The following is a 15680-nucleotide window of genomic DNA, read 5'->3' as shown; positions in this document are numbered from 1 at the left end:
TTTGTGACTAGATCCTCCTGTTCTTTAATTTGGTTCATAACTCCATAGCATGAATCAGATGGTGGACAGTTGGTTGGTTGGTTGTTTTTAATTTTTTAGCCATTTATACACCACCTTTCTGAACCAAGTCCACCCAAGGTGCCAAGCAAAATACAAGCATAAAACACAAGAATATATTACAATTATATTAGATTAATTGATATTTATACCTTGCTTTTTCTGTTAAAATAATACTAAAGCTGTATTACTTTATAATTTATTATGATGCTATATAATCGAAAATACAGTATATTTTAGCAAATACAAAAGCCGTTTCCAGAGCCACAAAAACAACTGCATGACCAATAAGACACATAAAGGCTATTTGAAAAGTGATGTGTTTTTTTAAGCTGAAGTGGCCAGCACATCCCTTGAGAAGGCATTTCATAAGGTAGGAGCCGCTGTTGAGAAGGCCCTGTCCCTTATGCTCTCTAATCACTTCAGAGCACTCAGATTCAGTTGTCACATTTCACCACCCAGCTCCATTTTTGCTATGTTTTCTCTGCATGTTTAACCCTGGCAGGTAGCATATTTAGAGGAATATCCAAGGGAACATTTTGCCCACATTTTTCAAGACAAGTAGAATCACTGATATGGACCAAAAGGTTGCAACTGACTATTGTGGTATCGTACATTAAAAAAAATAAGCATATTATATTTTGTCTTTATTCAGGAGACAGAAGCTTCAGATTTATTTTTGCCTGAAGATGATGATGACGAAGACGAAGACGAAGAATCTCGTTCCTGGAGAAGATGAAACTTGAAATGGAATCAATAGTTTTAGAATTGTTGAACTAAAACTTTTTAAAAAATATTTAAAGGAAGTCAATGAGCCAAAAATTGTTTTCGTTTTTTGTTTTTATTTTCATACACGCAAGAAAGCAAGTGTGAGTTTGAGATATTAAACTTAACAAATAAGTAGCCACGATCAGCCAAAGGCTAAGTGTTTCAAAGGTGGTTGTGATCCTCTGAAGATGGAATGTATCAGTCTTTCAAGCCCAACTTGTGTTTATTTTGTTTTAAAATATGGACCTTTTTCAAGCTATCAGTGGCTTTATAGGCTTTATTTAGTAATGTAGAGTGTGAGATGAGAGCTTTCTGTGAAGTTCATTTATACGTCAACATTTCCTGGAATTTGGTAATTCAAAAGTCCCTTAGTTAGGTGGCAGACAAGTTATTCAGTTTGAGTAAGTTTCACACCTGTCCAGAATTGCTCCTAATCTTACTGTGGATGATACCATTCAGCTAGCTAGCAGAATTACAGGGCAATGCTGCCCATCTCCACATTCAAACAAGTCCACATCAATGACAGCTACTCTTGTCTAATAAGGCAGTTCTTCTCAATCTAATCTTCAGACATAGTCCAGCCTTACTAATTTTTGGGTGCAGCTTACCACTGCTCTGTGAATTCCACATTTACTTTCATGGAGCATCCATGGACCTTTTGCATGAATCCTATTAAAACGAACAGAGCAGTTAGTGCTTGATGAATAGCTGGTGTAAGTAAATACATCTAAGTGCTTTTAAAAGTGTCCAGCCATTTGAGTTCATTTTCTGTCCTTTGTAGCTAAATAAGCTTCTTCTTTTTTAACCTTTTTAGGTCAAGCCTCCACAGTATTCAAATCATTAAAGTGATATGAGACCATCACTTCTAATAATATTGTGCTTAACTCTAAAGAGAGCAACTTTGGTAAAAGAAATGTTGAAAAGAGAGTGATTAGCTTAAATGCTTTTTATTTCCATGCTGTTTGGTTATGTTTTCCCTCCCTTCCCCCACACCACTTTTTTTATAGCACCTAACAGTAGCTGGCGTAGATTGCGGTAGAAACCGTATTAAACTATTTTGGCTTTCCAGGGCAATAGATCTTCATATTCAACTCATGTGTCACTTGCTTCTGTTAAGCCTAAGCACATTGTCCTGTAGATTCCCCCCTCACCCCACTCTTGGTGCCTCTGTACTATGCCAGTACACAGTAGGGCCATTTTATATAGGAAAGTATGTTACGCCACAGCGTTCTGAATGTTAGAATCAAAGAAACAGAGCAAACAGTACTGTTCTCAACTCCTGTGGTACTGGAACACTAATGCAAGCAAGTTTTAAAAAAATACTATTATTTTTGAAGTTTTCTATTAAAATGTATTACTGCAAATGGTACTTTACCCTCTCTTAAGTATCAGAAGTACTACATTAGATCTCGGCTAGCTACATAAAGTCAAGCACTCTGTTCTTCCTATTCTTTTGGGTACTGTTGTGTGTGTTGTGTATGTAAAGTCCAAAGTAGTATCAATTTAAATTCCAAGTCATACTTGGAGAGGAGTGTAATTTGTCAGCAGTTTTTTGCCCTTTACACAAAGACCTTTGTTTTCTAGATTATTGCTACATTCCGACTAATGTTTAATCTCAGTGAATTACGTTAGAAGAAGAAAGCACGAATATTGCACACCGTAACAGGCAAAGCCTTGCTCTCCCCCCCATTGCCTGCAATGTCTTTGGAATGCCTGTGACTCAGTATGTGGCCATCACATATACTGACCCATTGCAGCAAAATGCTTGAATCTGAACAGTTTAATCAAATGATAGAGGGAACAAAGGATTTATATATGTGTATATATATATTGTACAGGGTTTTCTTAAAACTGTATAATTGTGTAAATATTTTGCTTTTTTGTGTACTAAAACTACCAGCATCTAGATTTCCATAAGAATTCTTGTATTTTTGTATCCGGAAGATTACAGTGAGTGAATGAAGCTGTAAGAGAAATTTCAATAGCCTTTGGCACAGGTAGACCGGATAGGATTCCTTTTCATATGGTTTTAAAATAACATTTTGTTAGCACACTGTTCAGAACAGGATGGATGTCCTTGCTCAGAGTGTTGGCTTTTTTTCATGGGGAGCGAGAAAGATTAGGGGCCATGGGGAAAATATTTATTTAATGGGGATTTTTCCCCTTCTCTTTTCTTTTAAAATATTTGTTGGCTTACATAAATCCTCTGGTGACATCTTAAATGTGATTTCTCAGGCCAGAAGCACAAAAATGAGTTGTGCCCCTGAACCCATATATTGAAAGCATACTATTACGTTACTGAGAATGTAAGTGATGGGCAGCATAGTAGTAACTCACTTAATACAAAGGAGAACGGAAAACTAGTTCAAAGTGACCTTCATTTTGACATAGCTATGGATCTCCCTGTGTTGTGTATTAGAACTTAGTAGGATACCATTTGTGTCTAGGTAGGTAACTTCTGGTAACACTTCATTTTTTACTGCTGTGGAATTGTCACTTCTGCATTCATAAGCTGTGATGGAGAGCATAATATAATACCTACTAAGTGATTTGAGAATGATAAATCAATCTGAAATAAAAGGCTACTACACAAGGAGTACCACTTCACTGACCACTTAGTGTGTAATCCCATTGCAATCCAGAAGAATGCCACAATGTAAATGGTCAGTGAATCACCCCCTCAATCTTTACAGATATTAATGCTTCTACTATATAAGCTGTCAATTAAACTGTGGTATAAAAATTTTGGTTGGTTTGTTTTAAATCCTTGAGCATAAAAAAGCCTAGCATCTGAAAACTGATTTGAAAAATATATGCCCACATACAGTGGAGATGCTTCAACAGTTTTTAACAAAATCATGTGAAAAGGAATGGTAAATTCCTCTCAATGTATAGTAAACTTGTATTATAGTTTTTACAAGATTGTGAACTTGTGTAATAGTATATTAGGAGATATTGTTGGATTTCTAACTGTTTATACATTTAAATTCATACATGTAATGTTTGTTTTATTGATTACACTCTGAATTTCTAAGATGCATGTTGACTTTTTTGCAATAAAGAAATAATATGGAATGGCGTAAAACTACAAACGAAAAAGGCATAAAACAGATTGAATTGAAATTTGGAAAAATAGCCATTCCCAAAAAATTATAATCAGAAAAAGAGCTGTATTGCTTCATTTCTTCTGAGGTATACCCGCGTGAGTGCTTGGTGCAGAGTGTGTGTTAATAAATACATACGTATACATATTCATACGCATAGATATAAGCAGTTGGAGAGAAGATGCACTTCTTTTGTGGTAAAATGTTGGGTATCTTTATTGAAGTATTACAGGTTGGTTAAGCCTGTGACAGATGTGAATGCTTACCTCAGAAATTTGCTATTTCCTCTCAGGAAGGGCAGTTTGAGATAAACAGCAGCTTTGTGACAGAACCTTCAGGAAAATTATTGGACAACTTAACTGCCCTGCCCCAACTTAACTATTCTGAAGTGAAAAATTATTTTACCTCACCTTTCCAATGAATTTGTGTTGTTTGGGAGGCAGCTTACAAATAATAATAAATAATAATAATATTATAAAATTAATACAGCCATAAAGCTCACTTTTTATTACATGGATAAAATGAATAGTGTGCTTTTTAATCATGTTTGCCTCCAACTTAACTGTAATAAAATGGGTAGTGGAGTTCTCTTGATGACGATGGTAAAGAGGGAGGGATAGTAAGATGTCAAGTATTAGGACAATAGTAACTGAAGGATATTGTTCACTATTCTCAAATTGACTTCACGGCAAAAGCAAGAAAACATCAGTAATTTATGAAAACAGATTTGCCTGTATATCTTTGAACTCAAGGTAAGGTATCTGGGATTTCTAGACAATTCTGCATCTAGGCAACCTAGATCTGCTAGGTTGAGTAATATTTGCTTCCTCTGTTTTTAGGCCATACCTTTTAAGAGCTAAGACACGGAAGAACAGTAATTCCTAAATTAGGCTGGCCCATGCTAGTGCACTATCAGGGAGCCATTGTTAGGCTGTGAGAAATTAAATTCTCTGAGGTTGCCCACTGTGCTTGTGAATGATTTACCATTCTGATCTTGAAGCAGCTTGTGAGCTTTTGTGATAATATGTTTTATTTTGCTCTAAAAATACATGTGTAAAGATCCCCACACACACAATTTTATTTCTGAAAAGCTGCCCTGGCAGTTGGGGACACCTCTAGAAGTTCGATGCAGCCTAGATCTTTCTCTGTGTAGAAGTTACAGATAGGTAGCCGTGTTGGTCTGCCATAGTCAAAACAAAATTAAAAAATTCCTTCCAGTAGCACCTTAAAGACCAACTAAGTTAGTTCTTGGTATGAGCTTTCGTGTGCATGCACACTTCTTCAGATACACCAGGCTCCCAGTACGTTTCCGAGCACAATTCAAAGTGTTGGTGCTGACCTTTAAAGCCCTAAACGGCCTCGGTCCAGTATACCTGAAGGAGCATCTCCACCCCCATCATTCTGCCCGGACGCTGAGGTCCAGCGCCGAGGGCCTTCTGGCGGTTCCCTCATTGCGAGAAGTAAAGCTACAGGGAACCAGGCAGAGGGCCTTCTCGGTAGTGGCGCCCGCCCTGTGGAACGCCCTTCCAGCAGATGTCAAAGCGATAAACAACTACCTGACATTCAGAAGACATCTTAAGGCAGCCCTGTTCAGGGAAGTTTTTAACGTGTGATATTTTATTGTATTTTTGCTTTCTATGGAAGCCGCCCAGAGTGGCTGGGGAGGCCCAGCCAGATGGGTGGGGTATAAATAATAAATTATTATTATTATTATTATTATTGATGCTCTATAAAACTGAGGGAAATTCTGAAAGGCTTTTACAAACCCCAACATGGCATGGAATCATTGAATTGTAGAGTTGGAAGGGACCCTGAGGGTCATCTAGCCTAACCTGCAATGCAGGAATCTCAGCCAGATCATACATGACAGATGACCATCCAACCTCTGCTTAAAAGCCTTCAAAGCTTGCTTGTAGTCATGCCGCCTCTACATGGGCCATGGGTGCTATCTGGGTCCTATCTCATCCCTGCTTTAAGCAGCAAAAGATCTCTGGTCAGCATTGTGTGTCTGTTGGCTCTCAGGCCTCATCTGTACAAGAGCTTGCCATCCCAAAAGTATTGGAAGAAGCAATACATGAAAAAAGAAGGTACAAAAATGGTGAATGTTTTTATGTGATGGCCATGCTCTTTCTCCCATGTGGATTGTGCGGGTAATAATCTTCCATACAGGGTTATTATAAAGATAACTAAAATAATGATGTGAACCTCTCTGAGTGAGCACTTGGAAAAAGCTATCCATTCCTACCTGTATCCCACCTCCCCTGAAAGGAGGTGCGCCTAGCTATGCTACAGTGTTACTTCTAGCAGGCTGCATTATTTATGTCTGTCAGACTTAACTTCATCCATCTTCATCTGCAAGCTGAATCTGAGCTCAGATCCCCTGGGAGGAGGGCGACGCACAAAATAAATCCCATTTATTGGAGACTCTACAGAACAGTCTTTATGTTAATCTGCAGATAAACATATTTAAAAGCAATATCTGTTGTGACCCTAGCTATGTCCGCCCAAGAAATGTGATGCACTTCATAATATTTTTGGCCATTTTATTTTGTTTTCAATATAAACTGAAATGCGCCTTTGCAGCAGCAAGACAGATTATGATGATCTTTCAGTTTTTTAGACATTGCTCATACTGGTTTGCATTATTTTCTTTCAGCTAGCCATTTAGACGTACTGTAAAATAAACATTCATAAATTTCTTTCAGTTATTGAGGATTTCAATTTTATATCTTTGTAGCAGTGTTGTGATAGAAAAGGCTGATGTTGCATGTTAAGCTGGGCTGCCTTGACACAGTGTTCAGAACACAGGATCCTCCCGCCAACAATACTCCATGCTTTCAGCATCGATAGGCAAGTGCCTCAATCTTTTCTTTTTTCTTTTTTGTGTAATTTTGGGGAAGTACTGGATCAATGTCACGACCAGGTTGCTTAGCAAGAGCCTTGTGTATTTGTGGGCATGTTTGCATAAAGATTAAAAAGGAGCATTTATGATATACCTGCATCTAGGCCATACTGGAATCCCAACATATTATGAAATACATAGCTTTTGAAGGTTCAGAATGCTGCATAAAGAGGCTTATGTCACTTTAACAGTCACAGCTGCCCTCAAAGGATCCTGGGAACTGTAGTTTATCCCCCCACAGAGCTTAGCTTCCCAGTACTCTTAACAACTACACTTCCCAGGATTCTTTGGGGGAAGCCACGACTGTTAAAAGTAGTGTAGGAGTGAATTAAAAGTATGGTGTGGACGTTACTTAAGTTGTGCAATTGGCCACAATTATTTGTAAGCTTTCATCAGCATGGCACTTCTCAAGACAGCCAGTGTATTCTAGGGGTGTGCATCGTCTCTTTGTGTATTTGAAATAACCAGGTAAATTGGGATGATTCAAGGCAGACTCTCACATTCCCAAATTGGATTGCATTGTAAACAAGGCACATCAGGGTGAATCAGGGAATCCTCAACTTTGGAGTAGCTCTGTTGCTTCAGCATTTCCAAAATGTCAAGCACATGACCACCCCCACCCCTCTTTTCTTTTCTGAGAAATTAATCAAGAGGGGTGGGATGAAGGAATTGGGGCAGGGTCTTTTGTTTTTATGGACAGGTCCAGTTTTTAATCAGTGATTAAAAGGGGGGGGGTTGGTGTTGTTGACGTTAATTTTTTGTATCTTTTTTTTGAATCTCATGATTTAAGGGGACCGTTCAAATTGGTTGTGTATTTTTTGATGTTTCAATTATTGTTTATGACTACTTTAGTTATGTTTGTAGTTATGTAATTTTTTTACATGTTGCAAGCCGCCTCAAGCATAGTTTTAACTTTAAAAAGGTAGAAAACAAATGCAATGGTTGGTTGGTTGGTTGGTTGGTTGGTTGGTTGGTTGGTTGGTTGAATAATCTTCCCAGTGCACTCCAACCACAGTGATTTGAAGGAAGGATGTCAAAGTGAATAAACTAAGTTGCTCTTCACATGGGTAATTTTTGTCCTTTGAGTTTTGGCTGTGAAAACAGGGTAAGCGACAGAATTAGACTAGGTGGATTGCGTCTTTCCCAGCTGTTTTTTTCCTAGCAAGTTAAAGCAATAGCTCATTTTCTCTCCCCCACCCACTCTCAGGTGACCACTCAGTAGGGAATGTCTAGGTGATGTTGGGCTACAACTCCAATAATCCCTGACCCATTGGTCATGCTGGCTGGGATGGAAGAAAAGTGAAGCCCAGCAACAACTCTGGAGGGCCGCAAGTTCTTTCCCTGCCCTGGTCTACAATTACTTAACTTAACTGCAGCACTGGCAGGTTGTGATGAGTGAACCACCTTCCAGAGAAGTTTGCCTGCCATGACCTTATCTGCTCACTGAATATCTCCCGATAAACTTTATCTCCAGAGCACAGTCTGAAAATGGCTATGATCATCTTGGTGCTTAACTCTGCTCATCTTGTTTTGAACATGCAATATAGTACACATGAGGTTATTGTACTGAAGAACCTTTTTAAAGTAATTATAATTTGGTATTCTGTGCATCTTTATGCTGATAACTTTAAAGCACTCATGGTCTCTGTGATTTATTTAAATGCTAATAAATTATACATTTATGGCACTTTAGTAATTCATGTGAAAATTATTTGGAGTTGAGCCACTATAATGTACTCCTGGTATGGTCTCCTGTGGCCAAAAATATGTCAAACAACAGTTCCATCCACTTTCTGGATTCACATTTTAGAGTGACTTTGGGTTATTCACAGGTCAGGGAAAGATAAGGAACACTTTTTGAAGAGAGCAGGCCTTGAACATTTGAAATCCATTTCATAAGCAGTGAGTGTTATACTCTATGCCAATGCTACTCTTCTTGTGCTCAAAGTACACCTTTTGTATGAAAGGCTTTCCTGAATTCTTTCCTTCATTACTTAGTCATAGGCTGTATATGTTTGTTTGTCTGTTTGTCTATCTGCTGTGCTTGAATCCCATGCTTTTTCCAAAGAGCTCACTGTGGTTGCATTCGCATGGCAGTTTATTCAAAATGGTTTAGTATTTAGGTGATAGCCATGTTTTAAAGATGCTGCCTTTTATTAGACCATCATAGCTTTGGGGTTTCACAGAACTTTCCAGCTTTCAAAATGCTTGTTGTGGAGAAAAGTATATCTTTATGGAGGGTGTGTAGGTGTGAGTGTGTGCGAGAAAGAGACAGGACACACACAGAAAGAGATGTATATATTTAAATAATATATTTTGTGGTCCTAATATATTATTTAAATCTTACACCTGCACTCCCTCCATATACATATTCATTTCTTTTAATTGTGAGTTGGCGAAATCAGGTCACATCATTATAATAAGAAATTGTGGGTGGGGGACTAGGTTCTATGACTTATCATTAGAAAATGATTCAACAGGCAGATTTGAAGCTCAGCAATCTAAGAGAGATAAATTCTTAAATTTAGGCTCATGCTTAACTTGGGGTAGAAATGATTAGTGGAAGCTGATCCATTAGGGCAGATGGCAGACCTTCCAATTGTCCCTATTTTTCAGGGACAGTCCCAGATTTACAGAAGACATCCCGGTTTCTGATTTGATCCCAGAATGTCCCTCTTTTCCTTAGGACGTCCCTATTTTCATCAGAGAAATGTTGGAGGGTAAGGAATGGGACACCCCTCATCCAGCCCATACCTGCCTGCCTTCTTACAACCAGTGCAGGGCTTGGCAACACTTTCTGAACTTAGTAGGGTGGGGGCTTGGGGCACACCTTGAATGAGTTGGCTCTACCTGTTATTGGCTCTCGCTCTGGCTCCTGTTGGTGGCCCTGATTCCACTCCACCAGCCCAGTGGGCACCAGCTACCACCGGAAACTATGAGAAATGGCTTGTTTTTGTATTAATTAAAGCCATTTCTTGAGAATGATCTCGAGAAGTTGACAAGTGATGTATGTTTTCCTACCGTAGACTTTGCTGGGGTGGTTTGAGGGGAATGATTTCTATGTTTGCCTTTGGGGAAATTGTTTTCTGAAGCCCATGAGAGCATCTCTAGTAATGTGCCATAATCCATGAGTTGTATAACACGCTTACAGTTTTTAGTAAAAGGCATTTTTGTGGCCAATGTTATGCAGTCATAAGGGTGTCCCCTGCACATGCTCAGTACAAACCTGTTGTCAGAGAAGGTTGTGTGATGCAGGAGGAGTAGAATTGAACGTTGAGGCCAAAACTGGGAGCAAGCAAACAGACCACTATGGCTTGAGGTGTTGAATTTCTTGGGCATTTTGTTGCAGGGAGCAGGCAGCTGAAAGCCACCTCTAGATATTTTCTGTCATAACATGTAACATGTGCACATCTTGTTTCATTTCAGCTGCACTGTTTAACAATGCAGCATGATCTAAGACCTCCCTGCTTCCTTCCCCAAGTGCTGAAACCCGCACAAAACAACAGGATATATCTTTGATGGGTGAAAAACAGTGGAAAAATCTCAAGAGACATGTGACAGAAGATGGCACGCAGGGCTTCTAAAAATACCATGTAATGCATCCAGCTAGAGAGTGTCTGAGGCAGTGGTGGGAATTCAGCTGGTATGTGAGAAGGAAGCCGTGCCAGCTACAAGGCCCAGCGGGTCCCACTCCTTAATAAAACATAGTTAAAATGGCACAGGAAGCCATGGCTTGTCAGCTCTGACACCGTACATGGGATTTCAGCAATCATGTGACAAACCACGCACATCTTTTTGGCCAATGCACAACTGCTTATTCTTCCCCAAAGTCAAGCACACCACTATTCTGCTTGGCTTTTACAATTAATTACAAACTGGGGGGGGGGGATGCAAACGGAGATTGTTCTAATTTCAGGTGACATGTTGGGGTTTTTGTCCTCCCACTTTGGTTGTTACGTTTTGCCTTCAAAGTTTAATGAAGGTTTCAGTGAGCACTGATGTTAGGAAGCAGGCAAATCCAAACACTAATGCTAGTCATGTTTCTGAGTTGCAGGTCCAATATGCAGCTGTTTTGATGTTGGTTTCTAGTGAATGTGGGTCAGAAAGGGCAAGTGACAACATGCGGAGGATTCATGTAGTCTGCTTGTGGGTTGTCACGTTTTTTAAGTACCCAGATTTGCAAGGCTTCTGGAGCAAAACGGCTATCTAAATATGCCACAACCATATGCTGCAGCTCTCCCTATCACAAGATACCCCTTTGGAATATTTGGTAATGTGATGCAAAAATTGGCACTTATGGCTTAGATGCCAATATCTTTTGCCTTGCTCTTTCCAGGCACAGGTCTGCGCTTAAAAGCACCATCTCAGAAAAACAAGCATGTTGTTTGCTCCAGAGCCTTTTCCACAAGACCCGCTCTTTAGCGCTCAGTCAGAGCAAACATCGACTCGGGTTTTCCGTGGATTGCTGTTTGCTCCGATTGAGCTTTAAAGTGCAGGTTTCCACAGCTCTGGAGCAAAAAAAGTGTGCTTGGACGCAGAGCTTTAAAGCATGGAAAGAGGGGAGAAGCCCTCTGTACGCACAGCAACACTGCAGAGCAGCGACGCCGACTATATGGGGCGGAGGGGGCTTCAGCCACCTCAATATTTTGGGGCACGGAGCTCAGCCTCCCCATATTGAGTACTCGGCAGCCGGGCGGGACGCGCGAGGGTGAACCAATCCGTGCGCCCAATCCCTTGCGCGCCGCAGTCTGTCTCCGCCCCTCGGGTCAGGCCTGACCCGGGGACGGAGCAGCCGCAGCTGGTCTCTGCCCCAGCCAGCAGCCTCTTTCTGCTGCGGAGGAGTTGTGTGCTTGCAGCCCAGTTGAGGAGAAGGGCAGCAGCTCTCTGCCGCCAACTCTTCACTCTGAGGAAGTTCCCTCACATGCTAAAGCCAGGCTTCGATGGGAGCTTGTTGGAGGGAGGGGGCACCCGGTGGGTGTTGGGGGGGGCGTCATGCGTGTGACGTCATGCACATGTGACACCCCCCCCCCAAAAAAAAAAAATGTTGGGCGCAACTCGGCGCACCTGTTGCAGAGGACCCATTCATCACAAGCATGGTTGAGTACAGGCAATGTTTCCTATGGGAAGTTTGCCCTGAACCAACTTTCCAGCATCTATTGTTGTTGTTTTTGTTGGCCTGGGCATTCCAGCATGTAGTGTAAATTGATTTTAATCTAGCTGGTTTTATCCATTCTGCTGAACCTTATTATTTTCTTTTGACTGCCTTTCTCATATTTTTATCATCATCACTATCAATTTATTGCAGTGAACAGACCAGAAATACGATCAAAACAAAACCCGCCCTGTGCACCATACTCGTAAATACAGTGCAAATACAAAGCAAGGTGCAACATTAATGTCCTTGGTTTAGGTATACATAAATATAAGAAATGACCTAAGTAGCCTCCAATAATTATTCTTCCACAAATGTGTATGTTTCTGGTGCCTTCATATATACAGGGTGATTCATAATGAAGTATACAGTTTCAACGCACTATAAAAAAGAAGAATGTAATATGTCTTATGTTACCTGTAACAGAACTGTAGGGGAAGGTTTAAAATTTTTTAAGAAACAGTCACACATGTTCTATGTGTGCACCCTTTGTCACACAACACATATCAAACCCGTAATCCATTTCTGCCCAAATGCAACTCATTCTCCACGTTGATTTTCCTGGGCTTCATCGAATGGCTGTGCAAACACTATCAACTTCTTCCAATACACATGGTCATCCAGGACTTCTAAGTTTGCACCACTCGTAGTTTCAATTTTTTTATGCCAATCGTAGATAGATTTTCTGCTTAGAGGTTTTTTTCCAAACCACTTCTACATCCCTGCCGCTTGTGCCAGAGAGAGTGGGAGGTAAGGAGGCAGGAAATAAACTGCCAGGCAGTGGACTTGACACAGGATCTAGGCCCGCTCTGCCTCCTATCCACCAATATCACACAGGGAGGAGGAGGCAGGGTGCAGAGCCCAGCTCTGTGCCCCCCACTCCCCACCCGATGTACGAGCACCGGGACACCTGTGTGTCCTGACCTGGCGAGTGAGTGAGCACACCTGATGCGTCCCTGCAATGTGGGGGGCAAGTCGGCACCCTCGGTGGATCCTGTGCCAGTTCGGCCTTGCCTCTCCCTCTCTCCAAAGTGCCCTGTTTAGGGGAGTTCTACTGGCTACTGCTGGTGAGGAAAGTCACCGTTGGTAGCTTCCTCCCACCTACTTCTTGGGCAGTGCTTCTCCATAGTGGGGCTTCCCTACCGGTGGCAAAGGCATACCTCCACTCCATCCAAAACTTGTTCAGCTGGATGTATTAGGAGTTGGATTACTCTGTGAGTTACCCATTCAAGGGTGAAAACCCTATTCAGAAGCACATCCAACCACCTTGGATTCTCCTTCCTGGGAGATTTTCCAGAATATGATGAATTGACACCTCCAGGACTCACCTTAGCCATGGGATATCTTGCGTTACCACTGGAGTACCTTACTTCTGGTGTCTCTTCCAGATCATGTGGGGGTTGGTCCTGAAAAAGCACCTGCAAAGGTGTTACATAATTAATGGGTGCCCCCTTAGTATCCATTTAGTATCTGTTTCATGCTCTGAATAACCCTTCAGTATGCCTACTAATTGCATTTTTACTTTTCCCCTGATTTCCCCTGCCCCAGTTTCTCAGGGAAGATATTCAGGTTGAATTATAATGTGACTGTTTGCTGGTAGATGTGGCTTTTCATAAGCATTCCCTAAGTTCCATCCACAGGACTCTGCCGTTTGTCTAACTTTTCCTTCTCCTGGACTGCGGAGTTTCGCCATGTGTGGGCAGCTTGGTCAGGTATCCCCTGTAGCTTAGCAACTTTCCTCTTGCTTTGTTAAACTAGGCTGTTCAATCTCCTTAATGAATAAGAGAATCAAGCCAGGTAATTGATGCTTGGCTATTTAGCTGATGAATAATTGACCGTCTGGGTAACACTAGACATTTCCTCGATCAGATTGGACAATGGAAGAGCCATGTCATCTCCTGTGTGGAGCTTCTCTCTAGTGTCAAGGAAAGTGCTTTTCAAATACAGTGGTAAAAGACATTGCAATGGCTTTTTTAAAAAGCCACTAGATATTTCTTGGGGAGAAAGTGTTTTTTTAGGCTGCAATCCTATGCATACTTGCTTGGAAGTAAGCCTCATTGAAATCTTTTGGAATTACTCTGAGCAAACCTGCCCAAGTGCACCATACCACCAGCAAACCAATTGATCCAAAATTCATAATGAAATTTTATCTGCTTTTAATTGCTTGAAAATTCTACTCATGCAGCTGGTTGCAAGGCGAAGTAAAATTCTTTAGGTTAGGAAAGATAGGACCGCCTCTCCTGGTATGCCCAACGGAGGACCTTAAGGTCCATAAATAACAACATTTTGGAGGTCCCGAGCCTCAAGGAGGTTACATTGGTTTCAGCTAGGGCCGGGGCCTTTTCAGCCCTGGCCCCGACTTGGTGGAATGCTCTGCCACAAGAGACTAGGGCCTTGCAGGATTTGACATCTTTCCGCAGGGCCTGCAAGACAAAGCTGTTCCGCCTGGCCTTCAGCTTAGACTCACTCTGACCCCTTAAATGGGATTTGGCATATAAATTTTCCCTTGGCTTTTTTGCTGGCCCAGGTAGGACCAGCATGGATAGGTGGCTCAAGTGAATATCTGATGTTTCCTCCCCTTATGGTCTTGATTTATGGGCTACTACTAAAATGAGGCTGCATTTTAACCTGCATTTTAAGCCATATTTTAATTAACTGTTTGTTTGTTTGTTTGTTTGTTTGTTTGTTTGTTTGTTTGTTGTAGTTTTCTATTACGTTTTATTGTAATTTATATTTGGTGTTAGCCACCGTGAGCCCAACCCTGGCTGAGGAGGGCAGGGTATAGAGAAAAAAATATTATTACTACTACTACTACTACAGCATTTTGTTCAGATCCACCAAACTGAGTGCTATGTTTCCTCAGTTCAAGGTGTGCACTATTTATTTGTGGTGTAATTTCATGCTACTGCCTTGCACTTTGAAGCATTGTGATCTTCTTTCCAAAGGGCAGCACATGAGTAAATGTAGAAAAACGAGAGGGGAACCCACTAGATTTTTAAAATAAAAAGTTATATGTTTTTAACCTGAGAAAAAGAACAATTTGTCAGTTGTATGTGGAATAGTCTTTTAATTGCTGGAACTATTTTAATATATATATTATTGATTTTTGAGTATATTAAAGCTAAGAAAACAGTAACAATATTTCCCCGAAGTACAGAGATAGTGTTAAAAAAATACATTAGAAAAAGACTTGCAATAATTCCATACAATGAGAAGAGATCAAACAAAAAGTTAAATTGAATTAAAACAAAATTACTGAAACTAGGCAGGAGATGAAAATGAATATGATTTGATGAGAATTACTACTTGTTTTAGCTAAGGAATGTTACCATTAAAACATTATCAATACAATCTAGATATCAATACAGATGTGAAACCAGACTCGGTGTACAAAAGTCATTCTTGATCCTGCTTTTCTACATAATACACAAGTTAAACAATAATCACAATTTAAATATCAATTTAAAACAACTCCAAACAGCGTCAAAATATATAAATAACACATATGATTCCATCTTCCAAATGTAATGCGAAAGGACAATATCCAGTTTTCTGCAAAATACCTTAACTCCCACTCAAATCTTGATATCCGTGTATGAAATGCCTGCAAATAGCTCATTACTAAAATGTATTCTACATGGGGTTAAACTGTCTCAAAGTTTCATCATCTATACAGTATTGGTAACCTTTGCCCGCA

General features: G+C 40.5%; 1 long non-coding RNA gene across 1 annotated transcript in view; it reads left to right on the top strand.

Annotated features, from left to right (window-relative positions):
* The first annotated feature begins 4204 nt into the window (after positions 1 to 4204).
* Positions 4205 to 15680, top strand: part of LOC309336463 — a 69118-nt gene continuing 57642 nt past the window's right edge. Inside the window, exons 1-2 of the long non-coding RNA XR_014154031.1 lie at positions 4205 to 4681; positions 6667 to 6779. This is a non-coding gene — a long non-coding RNA (uncharacterized lncRNA). The remainder of the gene's footprint in view (positions 4682 to 6666; positions 6780 to 15680) is intronic.

Source organism: Podarcis erhardii, assembly GCF_964252035.2.
Source record: "Podarcis erhardii genome assembly, chromosome: 2".
In the NCBI taxonomy this organism is placed as follows: domain Eukaryota; kingdom Metazoa; phylum Chordata; class Lepidosauria; order Squamata; family Lacertidae; genus Podarcis; species Podarcis erhardii.
Note: the sequence above shows the minus strand (reverse complement) of the source record. Positions and strands in the feature narration are given on the sequence as shown.